Here is a 27,775-nt window from a genome sequence, read left to right as displayed (position 1 = left end):
ACCGTGGCGCAGGATTGAGTAGTAGACAAACACACTGCACCCAGGCAATTTTCAGCCACTCTGAAGATTATGTGCTTCTCCCTGATGAAAGAACTATGTATTAGCCTTTGCTGCTGGGATTCACGTACAGCTGAACGCTGGAACCTCCTGTGTCTTGTTCACAACAATATTGTTCACTGCATTGTGCATTTTCCTACTAATGCTGGTTTCATGACATGCAGTAATGACTTCAGGTCTATATTCAGGTGCAGAATGTCTAGTTAGAACTGACTGAGGAATTCAGCAAAAGAATGAAAATGCAGGGAAGCCCAAAACCTGCTTATGATACATTGAGAAAGAGTTCAGTTTGTAGAAATTGAGTTTTTCCAACTTGACCAATCCTCCAATATTGTGTTCCAAGCCTTGGTTTGATTAACAATTCAGGCTAAGATATAGTTATTACCCAATTAGTTATAATTTGCTACACTGATTGGTCTCCACATATCAATGGGCTGTTTGGCCCATGTTGGTCGTCTTCAATTTATTTCTGGTACAGAGACATTTTGTAACATGAGAAACCAGTTTTATGTTCTCATGTTATCTTCCTGCAATTTAAACTGAAACAAAATCTGAACATTATGTGGTCATCAAATGTAGTCCAGTCTCATAACCCAAGCCATTGCATTCATCTCTTAGCAGATGCAGCACCAAACTTTAACAATGGAAGCTTAGTACTGGTGTGAAAGATCACTGTTAGCCCAGAATTAGAGCGGTTTAGAATTGGACTTAAGTTCAACTTTGCATAAGATTCATTGATATCATTAAAGCAGGTTGAATTTATTTTCTAAAATATTAATCATTGGCATCTTGCCATAGTATCTGCTTTTTCATAATGTCAGAACCTACTTTGCAGAAGATTGCTGCTTCATGCTCCCCACTCTGCTGAGTGTTTTCTGTAACTTTGGATTTTTATTAAGCTCAGACATTACTGTCAATTTAGGAACAATGCAATATTCAACTATGCGGTCAAGTTGCTATGACTATTAGTTTTAATTTTCAAGTAACCTTAGGTTTCTGTTCTCCAAGAGGACCACGACCTTGTCATTGTTAGGAGGTTTGCATGCCTCAGTGACCCAGGGAGCTACGTTGGCTAGAGTCAGGGCTTTACGCTTTGGCTCATTGCAGGTCAGCCAAACCGAATAGGTCAAAGGTAGAGGACAGACTAAGAATGGTCCACCGGTCCACCAGGTTCAGGAGTTCGGCTCGGGGTTAAAAATCCTGACTGGTAAAACAAAATTGTTACAGAAACAGCAATAAAGAGTCCTTCTGCAACAGAACGTGACAGTATTCCTGGGTCTCCATCCAGGATTTGCAGGACAGGCAGTAGAGAAAACTAAGTGGAAGCTACTGACACAATGAATGAATCCCAGAGATGGAGGACCTTTATTCCTGCTCGAAACACCAACAGCTTAACAGGCAGTACGTAAGTACTAGATTTCAATGCAAAGCTATTGCAAGGACAAGTAAATTAAAGGTCAGAGACACTTCTTTTTGTTTGGACATGGAGAGCGTACGAGAAATAGTTTTGAGTTGCCAGTGATAAAGTGTACAGATTGTTGCCTACCTTTAAGGCAACTCCATACATTTATCTAATGATCTCTCTAGTGAAAATTTCAACCTTGCCGATGGCTGCTACTGTTCAAAGGAATCCCTTACGTCTTGCGGTGGTGATGTCATCAAGCCGGGCAAGCCACTGAACACAATATAGAAGCTTCACACAAAGCAAAATTTTAAACATTTTACTGTGTCTTAAATAACGATTGGAAAATCTGAATATGGCAATGTTGGAAGCCAGAAGTTGATAAGCATTTAAATATAACAATTATTCTTTATCATTATTACACCTATTATATACTCAGTGCCCACTTTAACAGGTACCTTCTGTCCCTAATAAAGTGGTCACTGAGTGTACGTTCATGGTCTTCTGCTGCTGTAGCCCATCCACTTCAAGTTTTAATGTGTTGTGCTTTCGGAAATGTCCTTCTACACACTACTGTTGTAATGCATGGTTATTTGAGTATTGTTGACCTCCTGACAGCTTGAACCAGTTTAGCCATTCTCCTCTGAACTCTTTCATTAACAAGGCATTTTTACCCACAGAACTGCAGCTCGCTGGATATTTTATTTGATTTTTACACCATTCTCTGTAAACCCTAGTGACTGTTGCACGTGAAAATTCAAGGAGATCAGCAGCTTCTTAGATACTCAAACCACCCTGTCTGGCACCAACAATCATTTCATGGTCAAAGTCATTTAGATCATGTTTCTTCCCCGTTCTGGTATTTGGTCTGAACAACAACTGAACCTCTTGACCATGTCTGAATGCTTTTATGCATTGAGTTCCTGCCACATGATTGGCTGATGAGATATTTTCATAAACAAGGAGGTGTATAGGTGTGGCTATTAACGTGGCCACCGAGTGCATTTTAAAATATTTGTGCAAACAAAGTATCAGCCACGTTCGTAAAATTAGTTCTTCAGTTCTAGAGGGGTTGCCGAGGAGCAAGTAGGTCAGTACACTATTAAATATATTCACAGAATTCATGTAGGATATGTTACAGTACAACTCATCAGTAAGTAACTGAAATTTAAACCATTTTTTGATTCAATGGAAGACGTTACAACATAATACTATTAGATATAGGAGCAGAATTAGGCTATTTGGCCCATTGAGTCTGTCTTACCATTCTATCATGGCTGATTTATTATCTTTCTCAACTCTTTTCTTTTGCATTATCCATGTAACCTCTGACAGCATTACTAACCAAGAACCTAACAACCTCTGTTTCAAATATACCTAATGGCTTGGCCTCAAAGTCATCTGTGGTAATCAATTCCACAGATTCACCACACACACTGACTAAAGAAGTTCCTCCTCATTGGAATGCCTGTGGAATCACCAGCAGTAACTGTGGGATTTCTACATTAAAATACAATTGCATGGAAGCACCAACCATTGATAGTCTACCTGCATTAGAACTACGGAGAATGAGTTATTGCTCTCAGAGAAAATATGTCAACGTTCAGATCAATGTGGTACGAAGATTTGGGAGTCAGTAACATCAGTAAAGTCTTCACTTTTGCTCTTTCAAGGATAACAATAAATTCTGTTAGCCCGTCACTATTACTTCCTTCTAGCAGACAGAAGGCAGTCTTTTCACTTTTTTAATACATCTGTAATCTTATATAATGTTCAAGAAAGAAAGGACATAAAAACGTAATTCTTTTGGTGTTATTTTTCCTCAGAGTTTTTGATCTCCTTTGCTGACATCTAACTTCCTCTGCACACAGCTTGAGTACTTTAGGCTTCTAAGAGCTCTTGAGTGTATATGATTTACAACGCAAGCTCAGAATCCAAAGGGAAAAAATCCTGCTCCAATTCTTTTAAGACAAGTCAGTCTGCAAGTCAGAACAACCAGAGTTTGACAGATAAGTGAAAAATACATCAAGAACACAGCAGGCCTTTAAGGAGTCATCTCTGAAGAAAGGCTACTATAGTGTATTCAGTGACTACTCAAAAGGGTCTCAAATATTTGATGTGAAAATAAGCTCACAAAGATTTACTTTTAGTCACAGGGGATAACACTGGAGAAAACCCATGAAAGGTTAGATGTATCCATATAGCTGAAAGTCTTGAATTTTTTTTCCTGCCTTTTAATGGTGTTAAAAGAGTCTTGCATGTCACCCCAATGTTGTTTAGAAAGTCCCAAAAACATCTCCTTCAAGAAGTTCACAGCCCAGCGTTGTTGGAGTTCCCTGGGCTCTGTCATTCTTGTCCTGTCTACCGCTTTGATCTACTGCAGGTTCTCACTGTTACCAGTGCTTGGCCTAGCAGCTGTGATCTTGGCAGCTAGCCCTTAAAGGAGCACACCACAATAAGAGAGTTACAGAGACTGTTAGGGAATTCGGCCAGACACCTCTGGCAGGGAGTTGTCAGGGAAATATTTGTAAGGAGTCTATGAATACCTGTATTTACCTACATCCCTGTCTAAGCTGCTTGCATGTATAAACTGAAAAAGATGTAGTGGAAGTCTTCTGTCTTTTATTATGGAATTCAACTGACATTCCTAATGCAACAGTGAGCAATCATCTGTGGTCTGCAGCAGGGATTAGCAGAAACAGCCTGGACTGCCCTTGAAGCTGTGTGATATGTCTGTATTTGGAGTCAAGGGAGTTCAGCAATCACTTGCCACAGGTGAAGTACCAGAAAAGTGGAGTGTGGCTAATGTTGCTTCTTTATTCTTCACTTAATAATGTTCTTTCTCCAAAACTTCATTCAACTATAACCTCCAGACAGGTTCAAGTCAATTGTCATCCATCCATGTACAGTGTATCTACACAGCCAGACGAAACACTACGACTGCTACTACGTCACCTCAGGCCTAGGGGGCGGGCATTGGGCGTCGGTGTAAGGCAAACGAAACAACATTCCTCTAAGCCAAGATGTACAACACCGTATGACAACTCACACACACAACACATCAGGTAATACTAGCACAAATAAATTAACAAATTGTGATTGTGATGGCATCCATCTGTCTTGCAGAACAATGGAAGTATAGTGAGTGCTATGAGTCGGTCCATTGTCAGGCTGCAATGCCTGCTATGGCTGTACAGTACAATTTTGCAGTGGCAGTTCTTCTGCAAGTGAAAGTTGTGCCAGGTATGGAGGTGCTGATGTCAATACCTCCCTGAGTATCTGTGCTCTCTGTTTGCTTCCAGCTGCTCTTCTCTCTTTTGCTTGCTCCTCTTTACACCAGCCTTGATGGTCTGTATTCAGCTGCTGCGGTTGGCTGCCATGACACCCAGGTTGTTTGGTCAATGTCCCCTGCTTTCATGTCATGCTTACTGGTGTCTATATAATGCAAGGCTGGTCTTCCAGTGGGCCTGGTGCTGTTGGCGAGCTCTCCATACAGTACGTCTTTGGGGATCCGGCCGACCCTCATGTGGCTGACGTAGCCAAGCCAACACGGGCAACGCTGAGTGAGGAGGGCGAACAGGCTTGCAATGGATGCTTGTTCTAGAATGTCCTTGTTTGGGACGAGATCCTGCCATGTGGTGCCCAGGATTCTCAGGTGGAATGCGTTTAGGCTGCGCTCTTGGTGGGAGTAGGTGGTCCATGTTTCGCTGCCATGCAGGCATGTACTGAGCACCCAGGCCTGGTGGGCCTTCATCTTGGTGTTCTTGGTCAGCATGGAGTTCTCCCAGACTCTTACTGCCAGGCGAGACATCGTTGCTGCTGCTCTGTTGATCCACTTGTTGAGTTTAGTGTTGAGGAGGAAGTTGCTTGAGATGGTGGAGCCAAGATAGGTGAACTCATTCACAACGTCCAGGGTGTAGTCGCTTATGCAGATGTTTGGACTGTTGTTGGCATCTTGGCACCTGATGCTTGTCTTCTAGAGGCCGATAGCATGAATAAATTAACAAATAATAAGGTGCATTTGCTACACAAGTACCAAAACCTCGTAATATTCTAACCGCCATTCAAGGCAATCACCCAAAGACAATGTTTGGCTCTTATTTATTGATAACTATCAGTCCTTTACTCACACCCTTCAACTTCCTCCAGAAACAAATATTCATCATCATATCATCATTATGTGACGTGTCATATGACATTAGGCGATCATGGGCTTTGACCATGATTGTTCCTGGCAAATTTTTCTTCAGAAGTGGTTTACCATTACCTACTTCCGGGCAGTGCCTTTACAAGATGGGTGACTCCAGCTATTATCAATGCTCTTCAGAAGTTGTCTACCTGGTGTCAGAGGTCACATAACCAGGATTTGTGAGATGTACCAGCTACTCATATGACCATCAACCACGTGCTCCCATGGCTTCACATGACCCTGATCAGTTGGGGTGGTGGGGGGTGGTGTCTAAGCAGGAGTGTCTTACACCACCTTTGGTAGAGACATATATCCAGCCTGCCTTATTGGGGATTATTTTTTACTCTTCTAGGAAGTGGTTAATTTTTTACTGATTCTTTGGTCATCTGTATAGGTTAGTAAAGGTTAAAGGTTAGTAAATTATGAGCATACTATGTTGGTGCTGGAAGCCAAGTGACACTTGCAGTCTACCCTTGGCACAATCCTCGTAGATCTGATTGATGCAAACGATGCATTTCCCAATATGTTTGCCAGGCAGCACTGCAGCATCACAGTTAGTGTAACTCTGTGACGGCACCAGAGGCCTGTACTGCTTTCTTTAAGGGGTTTCTACATTCTCTCTGCAACCACATGGGTCTCCTCTGGGTGCTCCAGTTTGCTTCCAGATTCCAAAGATGTCTATGGGTTTGGAGGTTTAACTGGTCACATAGTTGCAACTGTGTGGCATGGGGTCATGGACCAAAAGAGCCTGTTACCGTGCTGCACCCTTAGATAAATAAATAAATATGATTTCTGTTTCAAAATCACTGTAGTATGCAGAAGGATTTCTTTGGAAAATCCCTTTAAAATTGAATATATCTATGTTAGTAGGCAGGAGGAGAAGATGGCAGTGCGCGCAGCTCTCTGGTGAAATGATATCGTGTCTGTTAAATAGGGGCCGTGGACAATTCTGATTTGATGAAGACAGACGTGGGGAGGCACAGAGGAACATCTGGAGAAATTTCTGATATGCCAGGTTCCCTGCCGCTGCTACTGTGCAATCGAGAATCTCTGGAGGGAAGGCCCCAAAATCCCTGGCTTTGCCTGCTGCTGGCGGCCAAGGCTGAGGTCGAAATGATTGGATAAAGATGGTGCTCGGTACTTGGTGTCGGAGGGCTAATCAGAGCTCGGAGTTTTCAGACGACTCAGAGTCGGACTGTGGTCGGGTATGGCAGGGAGAGTTTTCTTCCTTCTCCCGTCTGCGTGAAATGTGGGACATTCAAGAGACTTTGAACTTTTTTACTGTGCCATGGCCTGTTCTTCATCAAGTTATGGTATTGTTGCACGGTTGTAACTATATGTTAAAATTATGTGATTTTTGTTAGTTTTTCAGTCTTGGTCTGTCCTGTGTTTCTGTAATATCACACCGGAGGAATATTGTATCATTTCTTAATGCGTGCATTACTAAATGTCAATAAAAGAGGACTGTGTGTCCTCATAATCTAATCTAATCTAATGATATACTTAATGTTTTAAATGAGTGTAAGGAATATACTCCATTCTTTAAAAAGTGATGTTTTGAGTTCAAAATGTTGTTTCTATGATTTTACTTTATTTCTGGCATTGTATTAGATAAGTTGCATACTCAGACAAAAAAAAACAGGTGAACAGAGAGGGAGAGAAATGATAGGGGATGAAGTGTTTACTGTAGTTAATTTAAATGGATGCACTGCCTGGAATATGGGCGCTCTCTGGAAATGGAAGGAAGTAGAAATAGGAAATGATATTGTTGCTTGGCATTTTAGGAATGGCCAATGACTGCAAATAAAGGGCAATATTCATGTTTAAAAATCGTTCATTTGTAAGTTGGATGTGAAAAATGGTCTGTCTCTTTGCTTGGTAAAGTGTCCAACTTGCATCTTACCTCACGTAGCTCATGGTCGTTGCTGGACAACGCACTGCATTGCAGCAGCATGCACAGGTTTACAATAAGTCATATTAGACCCCTGCTAAACAACTCAAACATCAGAAGAGAACGTATCACTAAACTAACATGGAATATAAACATGTCATGTCAACAGTCATTGAATAATCTGTCTCTATTTTTTGGCAAAGAACCTGTTTCCAATTAACACACTAAACTTCAGAAGATTCAAGTTCAGCTGCAGTGACTTTATTTAATCACAGGCAATTCCAAAGAGAGTGCCCTTTTATAGAAACATAGAAACATAGAAAATAGGTGCAGGAGTAGGCCATTCGGCCCTTCGAGCCTGCACCGCCATTTATTATGATCATGGCTGATCATCCAACTCAGAACCCAGCCTTCCCTCCATACCCCCTGACCCCTGTAGCCACAAGGGCCATATCTAACTTCCTTTTAAACATAGCTAATGAACTGGCCTCAACAGTTTGCTGTGGCAGAGAATTCCACAGATTCACCACTCTCTGTGTGAAGAAGTTTTTCCTAACCTCGGTCCTAAAAGGCTTCCCCTCTATCCTCAAACTGTGACCCCTCGTTCTAGACCTCCCCAACATCGGGAACAATCTTCCTGTATCTAGCCTGTCCAATCCCTTTAGGATCTTATACGTTTCAATCAGATCCCCCCTCAATCTTCTAAATTCCAACGAGTACAAGCCCAGTTCATCCAGTCTTTCTTCATATGAAAGACCTGCCATCCCAGGAATCAATCTGGTGAACCTTCTTTGTACTCCCTCTATGGCAAAGATGTCTTTCCTCAGATTAGGGGACCAAAACTGCACACAATACTCCAGGTGTGGTCTCACCAAGGCCTTGTACAACTGCAGTAGTACCTCCCTGCTCCTGTACTCGAATCCTCTCGCTATAAATGCCAGCATACCGTTCGCCTTTTTCACCGCCTGCTGTACCTGCATGCCCACTTTCAATGACTGGTGTATAATGACACCCAGGTCTCGTTGCACCTCCCCTTTTCCTAATCGGCCACCATTCAGATAATAATCTGTTTTCCTATTTTTGCCACCAAAGTGGATAACTTCACATTTATCCACATTAAATTGCATCTGCCATGAGTTTGCCCACTCACCCAACCTATCCAAGTCACCCTGCATCCTCTTAGCATCCTCCTCACTGCTAACACTGCCACCCAGCTTCGTGTCATCCGCAAACTTGGAGATGCTGCATTTAATTCCCTCATCCAAGTCATTAATATATATTGTAAACAACTGGGGTCCCAGCACTGAGCCTTGCGGTACCCCACTAGTCACCGCCTGCCATTCTGAAAAGGTCCCGTTTATTCCCACTCTTTGCTTCCTGTCTGCTAACCAATTCTCCACCCACACCAATACCTTACCCCCAATACCGTGTGCTTTAAGTTTGCACACTAATCTCCTATGTGGGACCTTGTCAAAAGCCTTTTGAAAATCCAAATATACCACATCCACTGGTTCTCCCCTATCCACTCTACTAGTTACATCCTCAAAAAATTCTATGAGATTCGTCAGACATGATTTTCCTTTCACAAATCCATGCTGACTTTGTCCGATCATTTCACCGCTTTCCAAATGTGCTGTTATCACATCCTTGATAACTGACTCCAGCAGTTTCCCCACCACCGACGTTAGGCTAACCGGCCTATAATTCCCCGGTTTCTCTCTCCCTCCTTTTTTAAAAAGTGGGGTTACATTAGCCACCCTCCAATCCTCAGGAACTAGTCCAGAATCTAACGAGTTTTGAAAAATTATCACTAATGCATCCACTATTTCTTGGGCCACTTCCTTAAGCACTCTGGGATGCAGACCATCTGGCCCTGGGGATTTATCTGCCTTCAATCCCTTCAATTTACCTAACACCACTTCCCTACTAACATGTATTTCGCTCAGTTCCTCCATCTCACTGGACCCTCTGTCCCTTACTATTTCTGGAAGATTATTTATGTCCTCCTTAGTGAAGACAGAACCAAAGTAATTATTCAATTGGTCTGCCATGTCCTTGCTCCCCATAATCAATTCACCTGTTTCTGTTTGCAGGGGGCCTACATTTGTCTTTATCAGTCTTTTCCTTTTTACATATCTATAAAAGCTTTTACAGTCCGTTTTTATGTTCTCTGCCAGTTTTCTCTCATAATCTTTTTTCCCCTTCCTAATTAAGCCCTTTGTCCTCCTCTGCTGAACTCTGAATTTCTCCCAGTCCTCAGGTGAGCCACTTTCTCTGGCTAATTTGTATGCTACTTCTTTGGAATTGATACTATCCCTAATTTCTCTTGTCAGCCACGGGTGCACTACCTTCCTTGATTTATTCTTTTGCCAAACTGGGATGAACAATTGTTGTAGTTCATCCATGCAACCTTTAAATGCCTGCCATTGCATATCCACCGTCAATCCTTGAAGTGTCATTTGCCAGTCTATCTTAGCTAATTCATGTCTCATACCTTCAAAGTTACCCCTCTTTAAGTTCAGAACCTTTGTTTCTGAATTAACTACGTCACTCTCCATGTTAATGAAGAATTCCACCATATTATGGTCACTCTTACCCAAGGGGCCTCTCACGACAAGATCGCTAATTAACCCTTCCTCATTGCTCAAAACCCAGTCCAGAATAGCCTGCTCTCTAGTCGGTTCCTCGACATGTTGGTTCAAAAAACCATCCCGCATACATTCCAAGAAATCCTCTTCCTCAGCACCTTTACCAATTTGGTTCACCCAGTCTACATGTAGATTGAAGTCACCCATTATAACTGCTGTTCCTTTATTGCACACATTTCTAATTTCCTGTTTAATACCATCTCCGACCTCACTACTACTGTTAGGTGGCCTGTACACAACTCCCACCAGCGTCTTCTGCCCCTTAGTGTTACGTAGCTCTACCCATATCGATTCCACATCTTCCCGGCTTATGTCCTTCCTTTCTATTGCGTTAATCTCTTTTTTAACCAGCAACGCCACCCCACCTCCCCTTCCTTCGTGTCTATCCCTCCTGAATATTGAATATCCCTGAACGTTGAGCTCCCATCCCTGGTCACCCTGGAGCCATGTCTCTGTGATCCCAACTATATCATAATCATTAATAACAATCTGCACTTTCAATTCATCCACCTTATTACGAATGCTCCTTGCATTGACACATAAAGCCTTCAGGCACTCTTTTACAACTCTCTTAGCCCTTTTTAATGCTTGCCCTGGATTTGTCGGCCTGCCACTTTTACTTTTCCCCTTTGTACTTTTTGCTTCTACGCTCACTTTACACCCCTCTGTCTCTCTGCACTGGTTCCCATCCCTCTGTTGTGAACTAACCTCCTCACACCTAGCCGCTTTAATTTGATTCCCACCCCCCAACCATTCTAGTTTAAAGTCACCTCAGTAGCCCCCGCTAATCTCCCTGCCAGGATATTGGTCCCCCGAGGATTTAAGTGTAACCCGTCCTTTTTGTACAGGTCACACCTGCGCCAAAAGAGGTCCCAATGATCCAAAAACTTGAATCCCTGCCCCCTGCTCCAATCCCTCAGCCACGCATTTATCCTCCACCTCATCGCATTCCTACTCTCACTGTCGCGTGGCACAGGTAGTAATCCCAAGATTACTACCTTTGCGGTCCTTTTTCTCAACTCCCTTCCTAGCTCCCTATATTCTTCTTTCAGGACCTCATCCCTTTTCCTACCTATGTCATTGGTACCTATATGTACCAGGACCTCTGGCTCTTCACCCTCCCACTTCAGGATATCTTGGACACGATCAGAAATATCCCGGACCCTGGCACCAGGGAGGCAAACTACCATCCGAGTCTCTGGACTGCGTCCACAGAATCGCCTATCTGACCCCCTTACTATCGAGTCCCCTATCACAACTGCCCTCCTCTTCCTTGCCCTACCCTTCTGAGCTACAGGGCCAGACTCTGTGCCGGAGGCAGGGCCACTGTCGCTTCCCCCGGGTAAGCTGTCCCCCCAACAGTACTCAAACAGGAGTACCTGTTGTTAAGGGGCACAGCCGCCGGGGTACTCCCCATCACCTTCCTTTTCCCCTTCCCCCTCCTAACCGTGACCCACTTGTCTGCCTCCCGTGGCCCCGGCGTGACCACCTGCCTTCCACTCCTCTCTATCACCTCCTCACTCTCCCTGACCAGACGAAGGTCATCGAGCTGCAGCTCCAGTTCCGTAACGCGGTCCCTTAGGAGCTGCATCTCGATGCACTTGGCGCAGATGTAGACGTCCGGGAGGCTTGGAGACTCCAGGGCCTCCCACATCCGACACCGAGAACAGCAAACTGCCCTCACAGTCATAATGCCCCTCTCCTCAAATAGCAACAGAAAATGAATGTCAAACCTTCCTCGCCTCGCCCGCTTCCGCCTAAGCCCGGTGAGCCGAAGCCCTTAAGTCTTCACTCTGCTCCCGGCTCACTCCGCAGCCCGCAAACTACGCTGCCCGCTCTCTGAGGCTCTGTTCCTTTTAAATCTGCCGCGCTGCACTGCCCGACGTCACACGCCTGCGCAGTCCCGCCTCTCAGAAAGCCGTTGGAGAAAAAAAAATAACGAAAATTTCAAAAATCTCTTTTTCGGCACTCCCACTCAGACTCTCAGACTCCTTCTTCGAATCAAATCCGAAGCAGGATGTCTGCCCTTTTAAATCTGCCGCACTGCACTGCCCGACGTCACACGCCTGCGCAGTCCCGCCTCTCAGAAAGCCGTTGGAGAAAAAAAAATAACGAAAATTTCAAAAATCTCTTTTTCGGCACTCCCACTCAGACTCTCAGACTCCTTCTTCGAATCACAAGAAAATATTTGTTTTTCTTTTATGCTGTTGTGTCTGTACGTGTGTGATATATTTTCATCGAGCAAAACACATCTATTTAGATTACTTTCAGTACATTTTTTTTTGCAGTTTTCACTTGCCAAGCTTTGTAAAATGTGTTCTCCAAAAGTCAGATACTGAACTAAAATCCTTATGTTGTAAAGCTGCAAGTTGCTATTTTTGTCAGCATATTCTAAAGATTAAAAGTAAATGCATGCCACATTTTTCTGAATAATCAGAGTAGTTTGGTAACATAGTCGGTGGCATAACTCTGTTACTGCACCAGCAACTTGGTTTCAACTCTGTTGCTGCCTGAAAGGAGTTTGTACATTCTCCCCATAATCATGTGGGTTTCCTCATGGTGCTCTGGTTTCCTCCCGGATTCCAAAGACATATGGGTTAGTAGGCTAATTGGTCACATGGGTGTATCTGGTTAGTGCAGGTTCATTGGACTGGAAGGGCCTGTAACCATGCTGTAGGATAAAAACTGTAGATCCTTACAAAGGTTCAGAATTTGAGGCACATTTGTGAATTTCTCCTAAACAAAAATGGAAGCATATATTTATCAACCTACTCCACTGAGGAGTAGATCGAAATGCTTCAGTAGGATGCAAAACTGATCTCCATTTTAATTTTTAGTAACTCATTTAGCTTTTCGTATATTATTCAACAAATATGGCAACAATCAGTTATTAACAATCAACAATCCATATTCCTTTGGTGTTGACAGAAGACAGTGTTTAAAGGAATATCAATCTCAAACATGTAAGATGGCAGCAAGCATCAGATAATTTACTGCTTTACAACAGAAGGTGCTAGAAGTTAGTTAAATATTCCTGGAATGCTTTCAAAAGCAACAAATGATCGTTGATCCTAGCTGCCCATTATGCTGTTGGTGTTTAGGGCAGCAATGAAGATCCTCCATCTCTGGTGGTGTTCAGGGCTTCTTTCATGTCAGTAACTTTCTCTTGGTTTTCACTACTGTCAGCCATGTAAGTCCCAGGTGGAGTCTTAGGAATACCATCACACTCAGATGTAGAAGGATTCTTCATTGCTGGTTCTGTAACAGTTTTGTTTTACCAGTTGGGGTTGTTAGCCCTGAGCTGAACCCCTGAACCTGGAGGACTGGTGGACCGGTGGACCTCTCTTAGTCTGGCTTGTATACTTTGACCTCTTTGGCATGGTTGACCCTACCAAGAGCCAAAATATAGAGCCCTGACTCCAGTCAACATAGCTTTCTGGGTTACTGAGGCACACAAGCCTTCAAGCCATGAACAGGTGCTTCTTGGAGGAATTGGTTGTTGATATTGTCTTCAAATCTTTACAAACACGGAGAAATACCAGCCTCTTCTCAAGTCTATCTACGAAAGCTTTGGCTCATTCCATGGATGAGCTCAGTAATATGGGTTTATTTTGTGAATGGTGAGGATCATAAAGATGCCCAAGATTATATTGTGGTCACTCTTGCTGTGGTCCCTGATAGTAGTTAACTATCATGATATCTTGTTCATTTCATTTTTGATGGTAACTGGTGCTACCTGAACATCTTGGAATATTTCTGCATTCATATTCATATAGGACGTGTACATGTTTGAGATGAACATTTAGAAATAAAATTCAACCTAAGCAAGGTTATAGAAGATGCATTTGTGGACTGGTGTCTGATTATAAGCAAACGTTTGCTTCTTACCGTCTACCTGAAAATTGATCTATTGATGCCAATTTCACACCAGCAGTAAAATTAATTTTACTCCTAGCTCTACAACTACTTTCAAAATCAGTGCCCAATGTCTGCCGCATCTTCTCACATGAAGATCTGAGTTATGGAGATTCTGAATGAACTTTGATAATTTCAAACACTTGGACAGGTACGCAGGTAGGAAGGGTTTGGAGGATTATGCACCAAATGCAGGCAGATGGGACTGGCTTAGATCGTCAGCATGGACTAGTTGGGTTGAAAGGTTTGTTTTCATGCTGTATGATCCCATGACTCTATAAGAAAAACGAGTTTCAAAAAAAGACATAGAAATCCTGCATTTACTGTGCTGGAAATCAAAATAATAAACAGAAAGTGAAAGAAATACAGTGGATTCTGGTTAATTAGGACACATCAGGACCAGTAAATTTTGACCCAATTGAGTGACTGCCCCAATTAGCCAAAGTTTCATAGAAGTATTTAAAAAGGTATAAAAAACACAAACTACCATTTAACTGAGTAACAAATTATGTATTTAAATGAAATACAGAACAAATTAGAACATTATCAGTACTATTATGTACTATAAAACTGTGTATTATCTCTTAATATTTACCAGCAGAGGGATTCATTCAGAGCACACTGCCATGTTCTTTTGATTGTCTGTAAATGAACAAAATCATCACAGGCACTTAATGCAGATAATGGACTGCCTTCAAACAATACATCCTCCAAATCTTCATTTTCATTGTAACATTCAAGATGATTGCCGATACCTTCAAATTCTTCATCGTACCTAACTTGTTGAAGAAGTGAAATTGTTTCATTTTCACATCTTGCTGTTGCTGGCATCTCCAGGCCTGAATACTTGAACCGGCAGTGAGCAAAACAGTTCTGAATTTCTCGCCAACTATCATTGACAAAAATCATTGCTTTTTGAACATAAATATATAGAACTGATGCTATTTTAAAACTGTTTGCTCTAAGCAAGATGTAATGTCTAACAGGCTGTACAAATGCACATAACTGACACTAGCTGGAAACATTCGGCAACAGTCTCCTCTCGCAATTAAGTGGCACGGTGTTCCAAATAAACAAAGGGAATCCAGCTATTTTCTTGATTCAATTCTGTTCTTTAAGAGTTATCCCAAATAAGCAGCTGCCCCGATTAACCTTCTGATGAAGGCTATCAACCCAGAACATTGACTGTTTACTCTTTTCCATAGATGCTACCTGGCCTGCTGCCTCCAGCATTTTGTGTGCGTTGCTTGGTTTTCCAGCATCTGCAGATTTTCTCTTGTTTTTCTCAGATTTTCTCCAATTAACTGATGGCCCAATTAACCAGAATCTACTGTACTCAGATAGATAAGCCAGATCTGGGTAGATCTTTGCTAACTGCATATACTGGAAGGAGAAGTCAGGGAGGGAAGACTATAAAATAGCATGGAAGGAACATAAATTAAAATGAAAGTTAATGAAATTTTGAGGCTGTGCCCTCCAGTTCGAGTTCTAACATCAACCACTAGGCTCACAGACAGCTGTGAAAAGACTTAAATTGTTCCCTAATATGAAAAGATTGGCTCTTGACCTCACAATCTATCTCATTATGATCTTGAACTTTATTGGTTATCTGCATTGCACTTTCTCTACTGTTGCATTTTAGTCTGCATTATTGTCTTATGTTGTTCTACTTTAACGCACTGTGTAATAAATTGATCTGTATTTAACAGAATGCAAGATAAGCTTTTCACTGCATCTAGGTACTATACATGTGACAATAATAAGCCAATTCCAATTTTCCTGTAACCTAATCTTTAATGTGCCCATCAACCTCACCCTGACATTCAGGATAATTTACAGAGAACAATTAACCCATCCATTGGCACAATCTTGACATACGTGAGGAAAATCCTGTATCCGGAGGAAACCCACGTGCTCACGGAGAGGTCATACAAGCCCTACAGAGCAGAGGCAGCATGGAGGGTCAAAGTTAAATCCAGGTGTGGGAGGTGTGAGGCACCAAAAATCAGCTATTGTGTCAACTTGCCTTTGTGATTCTCCTCTCATTGTTATGAAGGATCTGTGCTGATTGTTTATCTTGGCTACACATTAAAATAATGCAAGGTTCAGACAAAGTGGTAAGACACCAACTAACCTAGTTTTGCTTGGTGATTTCCATTTCAGTGGTGAGTGTGTTCACTCAAACCACCACTTGGACCATCTGTTTAGAACTAAAGTAGAAGGAATTTCCCAATTTTAATTGTGCTTCCATCACTTGCTGCTGGGAATTAAAATCTCTCCTGATGGATGTGGCCACACCAGCATTAGTTGATGGATTTGAATAGAAATAAAATGTGTAACAATGGTTTCTCGTGACTTTCAAACTTCTGTCATCACATGACCTGAAGACTGGAGGAAATCTGAGGGAAATGGAATTTATATCATTTTCCTGCAGCCTCAATACAAATTCTATGTGATAGACAATGTTTTTGAAGTTTTATTTTCCCACTTGCAGTCTATCTTATTAATACATATGAATAATACCGACCCAGGTTAAAACTTAGTTACATTTTACAAGCAGTTTTGAATAATCCCCCTGAACCGATGTGTTTTAAATGTTCCAAAAACACGGGAAAATCTGCAGATGATGGAGATCCAAAGCAACACGCACAAAATGCTGGAGGAACTCAACGGGTTAGGCAGCATCGAAGGGAAAAAGTAAACAGTTGATGTTTTGTGCTGAGACCCTTCATCCAGACCGATGAAGGGTCTTGGCCTGAAATGCCAACTGTTTAACCTTTTCCATAGATGCTGCCTGACCTGCTGAATTCCTCCAGAATTTTATATTTTGTTTGTTTACCAAAGAGACAGAATTTTAGCATAATGTATTTCCAGCTAGGATGTTGTTTGACAATATCCAATTACACTAAGGACTGGTCATTGGTGGTTGTTGCAGAATACCTAGCCTCTCATGTGTTGTCATAATCATAGGAATTAGGTCCAGCTAAGTTTCAGATAAATAATAGAAACATAGAACATAGAAACATAGAAAATAGGTGCAGGATTAGGCCATTCGGCCCTTCGAGCCTGCACCGCCATTTATTATGATCATGGCTGATCATCCAACTCAGAACCCCGCCTCAGCCTTCCCTCCATACCCCCTGACCCCTGTAGCCACAAGGGCCATATCTAACTCCCTCTTAAACATAGCCAATGAACTGGCCTCAACAGTTTCCTGTGGCAGAGAATTCCACAGATTCACCACTCTCTGTGTGAAGAAGTTTTTCCTAATCTCGGTCCTAAAAGGCTTCCCCTCTATCCTCAAACTGTGACCCCTCGTTCTGGACTTCCCCAACATCGGGAACAATCTTCCTGCATCTAGCCTGTCCAATCCCTTTAGGATCTTATACATTTCAATCAGATCCCCCCTCAATCTTCTAAATTCCAACGAGTACAAGCCCAGTTCATCCAGTCTTTCTTCATATGAAAGTCCTGCCATCCCAGGAATCAATCTGGTGAACCTTCTTTGTACTCCCTTTATGGCAAAGATGTCTTTCCTCAGATTAGGGGACCAAAACTGCACACAATACTCCAGGTGTGGTCTCACCAACGCCTTGTACAACTGCAGTAGTACCTCCCTGCTCCTGTACTCGAATCCTCTCGCTATAAATGCCAGCATACCATTCGCCTTTTTCACCGCCTGCTGTACCTGCATGCCCACTTTCAATGACTGGTGTATAATGACACCCAGGTCTCGTTGCACCTCCCCTTTTCCTAATCGGCCACCATTCAGATAGTAATCTGTTTTCCTATTTTTGCCACCAAAGTGGATAATTTCACATTTATCCACATTAAATTGCATCTGCCATGAGTTTGCCCACTCACCCAACCTATCCAAGTCACCCTGCATCCTCTTAGCATCCTCCTCACTGCTAACACTGCCGCCCAGCTTCGTGTCATCCGCAAACTTGGAGATGCTGCATTTAATTCCCTCATCCAAGTCATCCCTAATTGGTGGAGGATTTGGTGCTGGTAGTTCCACCAGCTGTTAAAGGTAAGTGGTTAAAAACTCTCTTATTGTCCCATTTCCCCTTGATAGTGCAATGCCCTGGTTCATATTTTTACTGTTATGCTGGATGTATTTCATTTTGACAGTTCTGTGAGAGCAGCTTGTTTTCAGCTTGCCCCATTTCCAGCTTGTTTGGGTTATGGTTGAAGTTAAGAGATGAGGAGAAATGTGTACCATCCAATTAGGATGGTCGAATTAAGGGGAGGTTTCTCCGGTAAAGGTCACTAAGGTTGGTCTTGGGCTTTTGTTCGTCATGAGATGAAGAGAGAAGATGCCGGGGAGAACCGGTGGTAGCATACTATCTGGTGGGAGACTCAGTTGTTCGAGGTGGATTGGGAGTGACATTCGGAAGGTGGCGTAGGCGTTCGCGCTGACGGAGGACCCAGCACGTAAGTGACAGAGGAGTTCCAGATGAGCTCCAACTTGTTCACATTTGACTGTTTAATTAGAATGGGCCCTTTTCTTTTTGGTTATTCTTTATTAACCCTTAAGTTAAGATTCATAAATATATTCCTTTTAATCATATGCAGTGATTTGTCTGTTATTTCATGGTACTAATTTGTAACGGGATAGCGAATTATATAGCATCCACACAAACTGGGGTTTGGGGTGGGAGAGTGACACAATCTCATGAGTTTGGCTGGGCCGAAGGTTGTCTTCCATAGACTGACACAGCCAAGAATACCAGGGGGCTTGCATGAAACTGAGAGCTCAATGAAAAGAATGAAAAGGGCATGCAGACACTAGAACCATAGAACCATAGAACACTACAGCACACAGAAAACAGGCCTTTCGGCCCTTCTAGTCTGTGCCAAAACATTATTCCACTAGTTCCATTGACCTGCATCCAGTCCATAACCCTCCAGACCTCTCCCATCCATGTACCTATCCAATTTATTCTTAAAACTTAAGGGTGAGCCTGCATTTACCACGTCAGATGGCAGCTCGTTCCACACTCCCACCACTCTCTGAGTGAAGAAGTTCCCCCTAATGTTACCCCTAAACCTTTCCCCTTTCACCCTACCACTTGCAGCAACTCTGTCTTCCACTACAGAACTTAGCAGTGGATAGTCAGATGTAATGGTATCCAATCTTCATGCAGCAATGGACTTTCTCTGGAAAACATTAATTGAAAGCTCACACATTATATATTCTACCTAATTTGAAACAGTAAAATAAAGTTAAGTAACTTGTTAATGCTTTAATCTGCTTTTAATTCATTTTTTTCTGATTCTGTATATTATTGAGATCTATTTAAATCATTTTAAGCATTATTTAAGAATAGTCAAAAAGCCTTTTATAGCACTTGAAACGTGGGTAGGTTGCTAGGATTTGGAACTCCTGAGGCCTGCTTGTCTGCCTCTTGGGAGTGGAGGCTAAAATTATTTAGTCTTCCACCTTTAGAAAAATTAACCATGAGTGGGTAGAGACCTCAAGCAGTGGGTTCAAAGGCTTGAATCCTGCACTACAAATATTCTGCTACGTTAAACAACTTAATTTATGTTTAGTGCAATTCTGATCCAGTTTAACAGGCATCTTGTGATACAAATGATATAAACAAAACATGAGATCAGTTTGAGGTTAAGCACACACAATGAAGTTAATAATAAATCCTAATTTACTTCAGCGCTCAACTGAAGCAAATAATCACAGAAAACTATTTCAAGTATGAAGCCAAAATTCCTCTTTATCCCCGAAGACAAGGGAAGAAGATCTGTCACTTATCAATCAAAATTCTTAAAAATGCTGAGCTCCTGATCTGTTCTGTATGTTATCAATAGCTATACTCATAGCATTCAATGTTTTGATTTCAATCTAGCTCCTTTTGCAGGAGTTAGTGGAAGAGATGTATCCTAAAATAGTTTAATATCTCCCAATTTGCTATCATCCATCCATCCTTTAGTATCTATGCAAATGAAGTTTGAAACTTGAAATTCCTTACAAGTCCATGTACGATTCTGGAAATTTCCTTCGAGAAAGTTCATGTGGTTAAAGATGTAATTAAATGATTATCTCAAGCTAAAATTTAAGATGTTGATAACTAATGCAAACATGGGCTGCTAAGGATCCAACAGAACAATGTTTTAAGCCTGTGCCTCAGCAGGAGGCAACATTGTACTCCTACCACTGTTGAACAGCAACACATCAAATAATTGTAGCAGCTTTTCTGTTTTCTGTTCCTGTCTGAATTACTTGTGAACCAATAACACTATTGGAAGTGTCTCCAGTTCAGACAGCATAATCCTGAATTTCACAGCAATTTCAGTATCTCAATTGAGTACAAACTTTATTTTTCTATTTTTTTTAATTTTGCTTTTACTATAATTATCTTATGTCAGGTCACTTGTCTGAGAGCTACTAGTACCACGTAACCCAGTACTACCTGTCGCATGGTCGGGTGGTCGGCGACTAAACCGGCTCCCCCACCAGGCTTGCCTGATGAGGAGGGTGGTTAGAAAACCTGCAGGATGATAAACAAGACCTGTAAAAGGGCGGATGAACCCTCTCGTAGGGTCAACGGCCATCTAGCAAACAGAAGCCGTGAAGCGCGGAAAGGACATCCCTTGCATTGAAGCTTGGTCTGGCCATTCACTGCAACAGAACTTCCCCCAGCCGTCTTGAACCCCACCATGTCGCTGGATCTGGGAGGGGATGTCGAGAGGGTGGGTCTGGACCTGTGCAACCCCCTACTCACCTAAAATCCATTCACGCACATGCTGTTCCTTTCTACTGAAAGGAACCATCATCATCCTATGGGATAGATAGCCAGAGAAAAGAGAGAGAGAATTATCTTATGATTGCAGTCAGTTGATAAAAGTATCTAATCATACAGAGGTTCAAAGAATAGAGTTCACGAGTTTTAACCCCGAAGGGATTTTAGAGATGGCTTAATCATAGTCATCTTCAAGAAAGGGTCTGATCTTGGTCGGATGGAGGTCTCTTTCTGTTGTCATCACTAAAATCCTCCTCATTTGTCTTCTCCAGGTACCTGAAGAATTCACCCCCGAAATGCAGTGCACATGCCATCTATTAAAGGGGGGGAGGGCAGCAATGAATATTATCTTCACCTAACCAAAGCCTTTGACTCTGTCAACTGAAAGGATCTGTGAAAAGCTTTCCTCAAACGTAGCTGTCTGTAGAGTTCATTTCCTTTCTACATCTGCTATGTGATGACATGCAAGCTGCGATCCAACTGGAGATCCCAAACGCACAACAGATTCTTGTGAAGCAATGCCATGTCATCGCATCAAGCTATCTTCCTCACTGCAGTGTTGCACAGCACCTCCAACGAGATGGCTGTCAGGGTGTCATTAGGCCACAGGATGAGTGGGAAATTCTCATCCTATGTGGGAGGGAAGGAATAGATTGATTTTAGAGTAGATTAAAAGGTTAGCACAACAATGAGGGCCAAAGGGCCTGTCCTGTGCACTATAAAGATGTGTAAGAGACATTTATGTGAGAATGGGCCTTATAGTTAACAGCAACAAACAGTCCTATATCAATGTGCTTCCATTATAGAAAACAGCAATATCAAAATTAAGGCCAGTGGTAAGACCCTGAAAATACATGATCACTTTTTCTTTCTTAGGAGCCTCCTTTCAGGAAAGTCAGAATAGAGGATAAAACCCACCATTATCTCCCCTGAACCAGTGCGGCTTCTTACTGCCTAACTGAAGATCAGGTCCTCCAACATGACATAAAGTTCATGGTCTACCAGGTAGTTATAATCACTGAACCTGAGACATTGCTGCCAACAGAATGCATCTCAAAACATCACAGAATTCCCACCAAAACTGTCCCCACAAATTAATGTCAGCATCCTCCCCCAGGACACTCAGCAAGCTCCAATGAGCAGTCTTAAGTAAATTAAGCACCTAATGTCAGACTCTTAAAACAGACACTCTGAGGTTTTTCACAGCAAAATATTAACAGGAGGACAGAAAAAAAAACAATTCAAAGATGTTTTCTGATTTTTTTGGAAAAGTCTACTTATGAACTCTCTGACCTATGACCTCTCTAAATGAAGAGGAAGTCTATGGGGTAACACTGAGAACCTTGAATCTCCTCACTAGAAGAAATACTGATGGCCTCTAAAACAGCAGAGGTATGACAGGTCAAATGTTACCCACCCTCCCCATCGAACCACTTCCAGAGTTTGAGGATCTCAAATCAGCCTCGAAACCACACCATGCCCCACAAAACAGCAGTATTTCTCCATCATTATCCTTTCAGAAGACATAAATGCCTCTCTCCCTGCAATGTCAAGACTCTCATCCTCAGTATCGTAATTGGGAAAAGGGGAAGGGAGCGAGGAGGGAGCAGATAGCACCAGAGAAACATTCTGAAATGATCAATAAACCAATTGTTTAGAATCAAATAACCGTGCCCGGTGTCTCAAGGCTAGGTATGTTTGCACCCATGCCATTTGCCATCCCAGCACTTCTCTGCCACCCTTCCCGTGGTTCTCTACCCTTGCTATTCCCAACATTCTTTCCTCCCTCCAGATTTACAAACTCGCTCTCCACCTCATGTTGACAAATACAGTACTGTGAAAAAGTTTTAGGCTCCTTAGCTCTCTATATATATATGCCCCAGACTTTTACACAGTACTGTAAGTGACTGACTATCTGGAAAATGAGTGAAAAAAAAATATCAGTTTGCTTGCGCTGTGAGTGATTAGAAACTATTGTGTCATTTAGTAACAGCATTAATTTGTGACTGACGTATAGGGTATACCTGTTGTTTTCCTACATCTCTTATTATCATGAAGGAGCAGAGTCTATAAATTGCAGATACAGAATTAATGAATTGTAAAAGAGGACTCTAAACATCTGCCACCATGCCAAAGGATATGAGGTTATTGACCATACATCGTTCCAAGTCATTCAATCAATCTGACTTAGAAATATATTTCTATTCCTTAGGTCCAAATTGCGATACTTCTTACAAATCATATTGCAGACTACCTTTATTAGAAAGGCAGCTGCGATTTAAGAAAGTAGCAATTCTGGCCATATCTACATTCCCTTCTTGCTTTTTAACTGTTTTTAATGGAGGTCAGGTTTGAGGACGTGATTGTTTTAAGTTGTTTAACTCTACTTGATACCTAGTTAGCCCATTGCTTTGCCTTGCTTTTCAGTTTAGTTGCACGGTGGGGTTTTTTTGGTTTTTTTTTCCCTTATTGCCATGTTTGAAAATTAGTATGCTATTATATTACCTGGTTATTTTATATCTAAACTGCACTGTTTGTACTAACTTTTTTTTGGGTATTAATATCTCTTGTAAAATTATATTGCAACTGTGTATCAGTGCCTATATGGTTTACCTTTTGCATACTAATTCAATAAAAAGATTTAAAAAGAAAGAAGGTAGCAGCAATTGCTGCATTTGCCAGTGATGAATGGATCCTGAAACTGAGCTAAATAAAGACTTTTTTTTGTCATTCTTGGCTTTTCTCTACTTGGACACAATGTTTATTCTCTTAACATCTAAAGATTTTGGTCTGGAAAATATTTTTCGATTGTCCATTCTCATACTATTTTCAGTGTAACATGTTGGAAATCTATTCTATTTCCACATAGTAAAATGCTTTTCTGAGAATTTCTGGGTCAAGTTGGACTACTCCAATTACTCGAACAAGACTGTCCAGTGATTGTTAGTGAGTGACTGTCACATGATTCCTGTGTCAATTGCACATGGGATGCCATCACTTCCGACACAAAAAATTAGACCAAATTGTCCTGGGAGTGACAAACACTGGTGATCTTCAGGTAACTAGCTCTTTACAATCCAGTGAAAGCTGGGAACACCACCTCCCTTGGCCTCCCACATCCCAATTTGCAGGATCAACTTTGTGTTACCCAACACATTGGCTGACTGAGACCCCTAAATACCCAGTCAACCAGGAGGCATCATCTCTCAAACTCATGAGATTTAAAAAGAGACCCTTATCTTCTTCACCCCACTTACCTGATCATCACCATATAAATCATGGAACCTGTGTCGATTGTCAATATATTTCTCTTTCCAATAACCCTAACAACCACACCAACTCAATGACCTTAGTTTCCAGCACAACTTCAGGCCCTGATGGGGTCTAGGTTCTCCTGCCTTTGACACCCATATCCATTGACACCCTTACTAAACAAGAACCTCTGCTTTAAATATGCTCAGTGATCTAGCCTCTACACCCATCCACACCAATGAATTCCACATATTCGCCAAACTCTGGCAAAAGAAATTCCTCCTCATATCTGTTCTGAAAGGAACCATCCTTGTATTCCTAGACTGCGCTCTCTGATCCTACACTCTCAATATAGAAAACATCCTCTCTACGTCCATTTTACCTAAGCCTTTCAATATTTAATAGGATGCCACAAGATTCCACCCCTCCACCTTCAATACCCAGAGCCATTAATTGCTACCCATACATTAATTCTTTCATTTCTTCCTCTAGACCCTCTCCAATGCCAGCACATCCTTTTTTTAGATAAGGGGCCCAAAGTCTGTGGAATTTTCTTTAACACTTCTTAATATTGTAAATAAAAGTGAGAATTTTGCAGAGAGTTAGGCAAATGGAGCATAAAAGTTTGGTTTCAAGAAGCAGTCGACATACAAGCAATGAATATCATAAAGATCATAGCTCTGTCCTAGAGTTTCCACAATATAGCTGCTGGATTTTAAGCAATTCCATGCTCCACAACAAACTATCTAAATCATCTAAATCAGTCATTTAAAACAATCTCTGTATGTTGATTTATGCTCACACAGTATCTTTCCCTCTCTATATATGTCTCAAAGTGTAAATTCCCTTGGGAAATAAATGTGCCCATATATTTTCTAAAAATGAATAGCAATGAAGATAATAAAACTGCATACAACTTTAAATTGGTTTAATATTTAAACCATTGTTCTTTTTTAAATTTTCTTTACTAAGTAAGGTAACTATGGCCATGTAACAGCCCAACATAAAAAGGTCAGGAATGACAGAAAGCCAATAGAATTGTTGTGTTATTGTTTTTGTTGAGTATCTGCCAAACCACATGTAATCCACTACTTGCTATCCTTAGAATTAAATGTGTTTAATGCCACAATGATTCACTACCTAGACAAGATGATTTCAACAGTGGGTGGGAGGCACACAGTTGAAATGCTTACTGCAGACATAAACACGTGTAGACTAGTATAGTTCCCAGAATTTCCTAATTACATTTTTAGATATATGTTCCAATTATACCTAACACATTAGAACAGGTTATGGTAACACTGGTGATAGGAATAGATGATGCCTTTTGAGGGTGTGAAGGGAACTTCCACGATTCACAGTAAATGTTTTGCTTTTTCACACGGGGAGCTATTTTTCCACAAGCCAGGCTGAAACTTCCAATGTTTTCTTAAATTCAAACATATTGCAATGTGACTATTATTCGTTATTAACCGTAAAAGAAAAACATACGGCAAAATCAACAAAATGACATGTACATCTGGTCACCCAAACAATCAAATGAAAGGCTTTTGACAAGACTGATACAAATTTTTGCATTATGGAAGTATCTTAAATTTGGAATAATGAGCTGATTGTAAGAGATATTCTGATTCAGTATGAAACTCCATATAACGTTGGTTTCTATGGTTACTACCTGTAAATAAAGTGGTTTTACATTACAAGTTAAAACTGTAATTACAGTATTCACTTAGTGATATGGTTGAAAACAACAATGGTATGTCACCTCAAATTGAAGAAGTAGTATATCATTACTTTGCTATTGCCAATAATATTCTTGTATTACAAATTTCTTTGAAATCATATACTATACATAATACATAGAACATAATTTTGAGTAGTAGTAGTTTCAAATGTTAAATATTTACGATTACCAGAACTGGAAGAAAATAATTTTGAGTACAAACTTTGTACAAATATCAAAGAACATTATTGTTAGTGGAAAGTGCTTGCTTTGGAAAGTGAAGTTCATGTTCAGACTTCTGTACTGAATTTTGGTCACAATAAAAACATTGTTGATTATTGTTGAAATGTAGGAGGTTCAGCTGTAAACTGGATTAATGAACGGAGTGAGAATGAAGCACAAAGCAAGAAGTAAGCTTTTTTTTAACCTAGCATATATTTGATTGTCTACATTAAAACAGTGCAAATTATTGAGGCTAATGTAGCAACAATAATATGGCCCTATTTAAATTAATTTCTCTGTGTGTTGTGCTTTAACATCCACTGTCATTCCTGTTGATAATTAAATATCTATATAGTTGGCATAAATCCCCAAATCTCTGGAACTTTCTTCCTAAATAATACTTCTTCTAATTTTCCTCTCTTCTGGTCATGTGCTTCCCAAGACCTGCATATTTGATGAAGGTTTTTTGTCCCGTCCTGATATGTCTTTCTGTGGTTCGATGCCAGGTTTCAACAAATCAAGTCTCTTCACAGCACTTGTAGAGATATTTTAAGACACTTATTATGTTACTTTATGCAAGTTACTTTTTTGCATTACTGATTGGGATAGTAAAAGTATTAACCATTTGTAGTATTGCTTGCATTCCTAAAAACATAATAAAACCATGAAGTATTGCTTGGGTTAAGTAAGTGAGGTATATTTTTTAAAGAGGAAGGATAGTCAACAGCTACACTATTTTCCTCGTTTTACAATTAGTTCTGTTAGTTTGACCTTTACTAAACAAATACATATGCTAATTACAAGAAATTCTACAAATATGGGAAATCCAAGGCAACAATTAATCTGGTCAATAAAGAGTTGACGTTTTGGGATGAGACCCTTCTTCAGGACTGAGAGGAAAGGGAGGAGATGCCTGAATTAAAAGGTAGAGGGGGGAGAAGAGGCTAGCTAGAAACTGATAGGTGAAGACAGGTGGGTGGGAAAGGGTGGCTGAAGAAGGAAGAATCCGATAGAAGAGGAGAGAGGACAATGGGAGAAACAGAAGGATTAGAGGGACCCAGGGAGAAATAATCAGCAGGTGAGAAGGTCAGAGTGGGGAATAGAGGAAGTGGTGGTTGGGGGGTGGATTTTGTCCACTGGAAGAAGAAATCGAAATTCATACCATTAGGCTGGAAGGTACCCAGATGGAATATAAGATGTTGCTCCTCCATCCTGAGGGTGGTCTTATCTTGACACAAGAAGAGGCCATGGATCAACATGTTATTCTTTTCCACTGCATGGTATCATCAGTCTAGTGTTGTGTTCTTACCAATATTAATCCAATGAATAAGCATCAATTACAAATTCTTGATGGTTAATTTTAGTTATTTATATAATCTTATCCAGTGCATGGTTGAGCAATCTCATTCAGTTGGCATATAGATTTGGTACTTTCAGTCTTTGTTTCTTTGAATCTCTAATTGGTGAATTAGTAGGTTTCAGTTATTATTGTTTCGTTACCTACAGTAGCTTTTTGGCTCTTCTACTCTAACTTAAGATGTTGATTTATGAAAATGCGATTTACACTCTCATCTGGGGATTCTGATAGGGTCAGAAAGATCATTCTTACATTAAGCCAGCACAGGCCAGTCGGCCAAATGACTAACATCCACATAACTTTTCTGTAAGTATAATTCTGATATTCTCCAAAAATTATACTGCCCGAAGAAGTCTCA

The sequence above is a fragment of the Mobula hypostoma genome, chromosome 17 (assembly GCF_963921235.1).
Source record: "Mobula hypostoma chromosome 17, sMobHyp1.1, whole genome shotgun sequence".
Classification (NCBI taxonomy): Eukaryota; Metazoa; Chordata; class Chondrichthyes; order Myliobatiformes; family Myliobatidae; genus Mobula; species Mobula hypostoma.
This window is presented reverse-complemented; position numbering follows the sequence as displayed.